Here is a 7,006-nt window from a genome sequence, read left to right on the forward strand (position 1 = left end):
TGGCTTTGGGGCATGGAGGAGGTGAGGCCCCCATCGTGCTGTGCCACCCCTCGGGTTGTGACGCCTGGCGAGGTTTAGAGGATGAAAATGCTGCTCTTTCCTCTAAACTCAAAAGGTTTAGAGGATGAAAATGCTGCAGTTAGAGGGGAGATACCCCTGGATTTGCCCAATGCAGTGCCAGGCAGGAAGGGGCTCAGGGCCACCTTGGGGTGCCTCTGCTGGGGCACAGGGACGGAGCTCAGCCCCGGGGATGCTCCAGCCCTGGGGATGCTCCAGAACCCAAAACAGCCCCCAGGGCCGGGCCAGGCTGCTGGAGGGGTTCTGGCGTGGCCCCACCTGCTCTGGGTGCTCCACAAACCAACCCCACTGCCTTCCCTCCCTTCCCTCCCCTTCCCCGCGCACTAATTGAGCCGAGGCACTAATTAACGCCACAGCACCCAGCCGTGCGCCGGGAGGATGCTCTGATCTCCGCGTTCCCGGTTTAGCAAGGTCAGGAAATGCCACACCCTGTGCCCTGGGGTGAAATCTGTGACATTTTCCTAAACCTGCCGAGAGCAGGGCTGGGGCCGGGCTGTGAGCGCTCAGGGATGCTCCGGGGATCCCTCCCCAGCGCCGGCAGCTCGGGCTCGGTTTATTCCTCCCAAAATCCCCGCGATGTTTTTTCCTCTATGGGGTTTTGTTCTCTCAGAAATGCACGCAGCTAAAAAGAGCCGTGAGCCCGCGGGGTCCCGGGGTGAATCCGTGTGCGGAGCCGCCCCCCGGGCTGCGCTGGTGCTGCGCCCTTTAAAAACCTCTGCCGTGCCTCAAGAAACGCCTGATGGGGAAAACGAGGGGCTTCCCTCGCTGAAAGAACCTCCTGGACTCAGATTATCCCAAAGTGGATGATTTCGAGTCGGATTTCATTAAGCTCAGGGCTGTGGTAATTTGGTTGTGTGGCTGTGGAGAAGCTCTGCCTTCCCCGGGGCTGGGGTTGTGCACCTTGGGATGCAGGCAGACAGCAGGACGGGATTTGGGTGTCAGGAACCCATCAGGGCAGGATTTGGGGGTCAGGGGCTTGATGAGAAAGAATCTGGGGGGTTAGCACTCAACAAGGGAAATTTGAGGGAAAGAGACTCAACAAGGGGAATTTGGGATGCAGGAACACCCACCAGGGTAGGATTTGGGGATGCAGGGCAGGATTTGGGATGCAAGGACTCAGCAGGGCAGGATTTGGGATGCAGGGACCCAACAGAACAGGATTTGGGATGCAGGGACCTGGCAGGGCAGGATTTGGGATGCTGGAACCCATCAGGGCAGCATTTAAAGATGCAGGGACCTGGCGAGGCAGGATTTGGGATGCAGGACAGGATTTGGGATGCAAGGACCCAGAAGGGCAGGATTTGGGACTGAGGGACCCAGCAGGGCAGGATTTGGGATGCAGGGCAGGATTTGGGATGCAGGGACCCATCAGAGCAGGATTTGGGATGCAGGGTAGGATTTGGGATTCAGGGACAAGGCAGGGCAGGATTTGGGGAACTCAGGCCCCCAACGAGGCGGATTTGGGCACAGACACCCCGTGAAGCATGAGGGGATTCATGGAGCAGAGGGAATTCCAGTGCTCCCCCCTCCATGGGCGTGGTGCTGCCAACATGAGGAGCTCCCAAAACGCCTGGGGAATTTGCCAGGCTGGGTTTGGAGGGGCTGTGGTGGCTTGGAGAGGACAGAGGTGGTGGGACAGAGCCTTCCCCAGTGCTGGCAGTGCCACCGTGGCATGAGAGCGCCCAAAACCATCAAGCCCCCATGGAGGAATGGTGGATTTGTCTTTCCAAACCAGCTGTGGGTCTGCTGGTAGATAACACCAGCACTGGGAGGTAAAAGAAACAATGGGAACGATTCCCTGATTGATGAATGGAAAAAGACATTTGGTTTTACAAATAAACCTCAGGTTTTTTGATAAATGAAATTAGACATTGAAAGAGGAAAGAAACAATGGGGAAGAAAAGCCCCTAAATTCCATAAGAATTAAAAATGAAAAGGGAGGGTTGTACATTAGAGGGGAATCTCTGGTATCAGGTGTATTGGGAAGTCTGAACCTCTCAAGTACCTCAGAAATGGGGAAAGAGAGAAGGGAAATGTGGCTGGAAATTGGGATAAAAAGGAGGCTGGGTGCTCCAAAAATTGGAGAGACCCCAGGGGAATGCCCCATGGCCTCTCCTTTTATTCCAATAAAGTCAAAGGACTCCTCTGTCTCCTTTTGGACATAAACCTCTGGTGTTTGTGGATTAATTTCCCTAACGGGGTTGAAGGCTACAGTCACGCAGCCAGGAGGGGATGGTCACAGTGACACTGGCTGGGAGGGGATGGTCACAGTGACACTGGCTGGGAGGGGATGGTCACGGTGACACTGGCTGGAATGGTCACGGTGACACTGGTGAGAGGGGATGGTCACAGTGACATTGGCTGGGATGGGCACAGTGACACTGGCTGGGAGGGGATGGTCACGGTGACACTGGCTGGGATGGTCACAGTGACACTGGCTGGGAGGGGATGGTCACGGTGACACTGGCTGGGAGGGGATGGGCACAGTGACACTGGCTGGGATGGTCACAGTGACACTGGCTGGGAGGGGATGGCTCAGGTGACACTGGCTGGGAGGGGATGGGCACAGTGACATTTCCTTGTCCTCGGTGCCCTGGTGGCCGCATTCCCAAAGGTGACACAGGCACAGCTCCCCCAGCCCGGTGCAGTTCTCACCTTTCCGAGCAGGGCAGCAGCTCCTGGCAGAGGGATCAGGCTCTCCTGGGAGTGCTGTGATTGCCTCAATGGAGGGAAAAGCCCTGAGGAGGGGTGGGGAGCTCAGCAGGGTCTGCCCCTGTCACCCCAAAACCCCTGGAGCTCCAAACTCAACCCCAGCGCTCATCCAGACCCCTCCCAGCCCTGTGATGTCCCCAAACCCCAGGATGTCCCATGCTCAGGGACCTGCCTGGCCATCCCTGCAGCCAGGGTACCAAACTGTGCCAAAAAGTTTCAGCAAAGGGGAGTTTGGGCCAGATTTGTTGGGATTTTCAGTTTGCTCAGGGTAAGGGAGGGATCCTCTCCCCTCGGCTGCCATCCCTGTAGCAACCAGCAGCCTCTTCTTGTTAAACAGGCGACTCATCACACATGACTGCACTCATGTCAGGGATGCTGCTTGTGACTTCCAGCTCTCACAAGGGAGCTGGCCTTTCAGGAGGGAAAAAAAAAAATCAGAAAAACCCCGGGGGAACAGCTCAAACCTGGGTGGGAAGGTGAAGTTCTGGGTCTCATCTTCCCCATCCATCCTGCTGCTTTTAGCTCCCACTAATCCTTCAAATTCAGCAGTTTTGAAGAACTGGAAGGGGTTTCCCTGTTGCTGCTTCTCCCATTGCCTGCTCCAGGTGCCTTTGTGCCGTGAATCCATCCCTGGGGCTCTGGGGGATGTTCCTCAGCCAAGGCACCTCCAGCAGCACCAGGGCACAGGCCCAGCACAGCTCTGGGGTGGAGCCCCCAGGGCAGAGAGAGTTCCTGTGGGACCAGAGACCCTCCCTGCTTCAAACGCCAGCCTGAGGATGGAGAAGGGAAATTCCCAGGATGTTCAGCAGCTCTCCACTCTGGCTGGGTGTTCACACCCCTGGGAATGTCTCTTTTATTCTGGGGAAATCTCCAAATGCTGAGACAGCTCTGTAAGTGGTGCTGAAGGAGAAATTGCAATGCCCAGAGAGGGAAAAACACTTCCACACCCCCAAAATCCAGGTGGGCACAGCTCCGGCTGAGGGTTGGGATGTGGCTACATTGCTGGCAAGCTCCACTCATGGCTCTCTTTAAGTAAACAGATTTTTTCCAAGCCAAGCGCTTGGTTTATGGGAATGATTTCACTCCCAGCCTGCAGCTGTGGCCTTTTCTGGGTGATGTCCTAACCCAGCCAGTCCTGGAAAACTCTTCATCCAGGCATTGTGGTTCCCCAGGCTGATTCCCAGGAATGTGCCCTGCTCAGGAGGGGAGCCCAGTGCTGTGGCTCCACACAGGGTCCTGCTGAAATGTCACAAGCCTGAGTTACAGCCAATAAATAGACAGGACCAGCATGGGGGTGTCAAGCTGCCTGGTGCTCCACTTCAAAGCTGGGAATTTGTTCCTGGGATTTCTGGAAGCCAATGTTCTTCCTGCTCAGCAGGAAAGGAGCTGGAAGGGCTGGAGGTGCTTCCAGGGCCACCACAGGAGGTTCCCCCATGGAAAACCTCATGTTCCCCCATGGAAAACCTCATGTTCCCCATGGAAAACCTGTGTTCCCCATGGAAACCCTCGTGTTCCCCATGGAAAACCTCGTGTTCCCCTATGGAAAACCTCATGTTCCCCATGGAAAACCTCGTGTTCCCCATGGAAAACCTCGTGTTCCCCGTGGAAAACCTGTGTTCCCCGTGGAAAACCTCGTGTTCCCCTATGGAAAACCTCGTGTTCCCCAAGGAAAACCTCGTGTTCCCCCATGGAAAACCTCAAGTTCTCCCATGGAAAACCTCGTGTTCCCCATGGAAAACCTCGTTTTTCCCCATGGAAAACCTTATGTTCCCCCAAGGAAAACCTCGTGTTCCCCTTGGAAAACCTCATGTTCCCCATGGAAAACCTCGTGTTCTCCGTGCCAGTCCTCCAGGAGGGATCACCAGGGGTTTCAGGGGTTGGATGGAGCAGCAAATCCATCCCTGCATGGATTCTACACTCGGTGCCTGTGGATTCAGCTGTGCTGGTCTGTCCTTAGGGCAGCTGAGGGTTTTTCCACACAGAGCTGGAACCTTCCTGGTGCTCAGAGCTGCTTCTCTGCTGTGGCTCCAGGGTTTGGTGCTCAGAGCTGCTCACTCCAAGCCTGGTTTTGGAAAACTCCCATTGGTGGCAGGGGCACAGCAGGGAGGGATGGGACAGCGGGGACAGCCCTGCCCGGCCCCACAGAGCACCAGATCAAAAACCTCCAAGTTTTCTAATTTTTTAAGGACTTTTCCTATTTTTCCCCATCCAAACCCCTAGAAAACTTTCCTTACCTCTGTGTCACATCAGGTAAATTGTGTTATTGTTAATTATTAATTATCACACTCATATTTTGCTGAATATTTTGCCTCATATTCTGCAGGCTCCCAGTGTTCCCTATGGCTGAATGGCAGTTTAGGGAAACAGTCACTCCTGGTGAGGCACCCAGCCAGAGCAGCACATAGAGCTTGGGAGAGGGAGTAAACCACAGTGCAAAGCCCTTTATTTGGAAAAAAAAAAAAAAAAGCAAAAAAAACCCAAAAAACAAAACAAAAGAAAAGACAAAAAAAAAAACCCAAAACCAAACCAAAACCAAAAAAAAAAAAAAAAAAAACCCAAACCAAAACAAACCAAAACAAACCAAACAAACAAAAAAACCCAACAAAAAAAACAAAAAAAAAAACCAAACAAAAAAAACCCTTTTCCCAGAAGCCCTGCTCAGCGACATATGGTGACACAGCATGTGCCAGCAAAGGTGCTCCAAAACGTGTCCCTCTGGCTCAGGAAAGGACTTGGAGCAAAACCATTCATATGAGGATGATATCACTGATGGAAGGAGCAGAATTCCTCCCCCTGGCTTGGCTGAGTGTTTGTTTGGTGGGAATTAAGGAGAAGAGGTTGGAGTGAACTTGGGATTGTTCCTTCCCTCCTGGCACAGCCAGGCATTGTCCCCCTAAATGGGAATTGTTCCCTGCATGTGTAACAGGACCAGGTGTCTTGGTTTGGAAAGCCAGGAGTCTGATAAGGAAGGCAGGAGCCTCCCCTGAAATGGAAAATGTAAACCCTCCCCACCCCTCCCAATTGCTATAAATTTTAAATTAAGGGGCTCTCAGGCAAAAATATGGGAGCAGGAAATAACAGTTCTTTAATAGGGAAGAAAAAAAATAAAAGGATAAAATAAATAATGCAGTACACATGAACAACACTGACAGAGTCAGAACCCAACCTGACACCCTGTGGGTCAGGGTGTTGGCAGCAGTCCCATTGGAATTGGGGCTCAGCCCTCCTGCAGGGTCAGGGGTGGTTCTGCTGGAGCAGGATCCTGTAGAGAAGGATGGATTCTTCCTCTGAAGATCCAGTGGAAGGAGAGGCAGCTGCTGTTCCTCTGGGGAATCCAGTGGAGAAGCCGTGCTGGTGTCTCAAAACCTCTGGATTATATCTGGGTAGGAATGCTTGGCTCCTCCCTCTGGGCTCACATCTCCCAATGGGATGCTGTAGCTCTTATCAGTCATGCAGGGACATTCAATAGCTGTTATCAGCAATGTCCCCTCCCAGGGAGGAGTGAATGTGGTCACTCAGAGAGAGAGATAAGGCAAACTGCCCACTTGACAAAAGATAATCTGCCATACAGATGGGAATGGAAAACATCTTGCATTACAATCTTCAACACCAGGGCAGTGGGACACGGTGTCCCCACTGTCCCCACTGTCCCCAGGCTGGGCAGCCCAGAGGGAAGGGGCAGGAAGGTGATCCCTGCTGCTGGCAGAGCCAAAGATCCGCCCGTGGCTCTCCAAGAGGCAAAGTCAGGGTTGCAGCAGTGCTGTGGCACAGGGCACCCTTGCAAGCCAGGACGTGGAAGGGCCCACCCCAGCCACCTGGAGAGGGATTTCCAGGCAAATCAGCAGCTTTTCCACAGAGCTGGACGATTTCATCAGCCACACTCCTGCCTGCCACCCTCCCATGCCTGGCTTTGGCACCTACATCTCAACCACCCCAACCCACCAGAGAGCCCTGGTCCTTCCCACCAGGCTGGGATGCTGCAGCTGGAGAATTCCCATCTTTCCAGTGGCAGCAGTGAGAAAATGGCCTCATTTCCAGCAGGAATTATGCAAAGCCTGTGAATGTAGGGCTCCATCGCTCGCAGCAGCGCAGCCCCCACGGCCCCGTTTTGGGGAGGGCTTGTTTGCCACCCTGATTAGTCAGCACTGCTAATTATAGCTGAGCTTTTCCTGCTTCCAGCTCCTCAAGCACCGTTGGAGTAACAGGAACAAGGGAG

The sequence above is a fragment of the Melospiza melodia genome, chromosome 16, assembly GCF_035770615.1.
Source record: "Melospiza melodia melodia isolate bMelMel2 chromosome 16, bMelMel2.pri, whole genome shotgun sequence".
Classification (NCBI taxonomy): Eukaryota; Metazoa; Chordata; class Aves; order Passeriformes; family Passerellidae; genus Melospiza; species Melospiza melodia.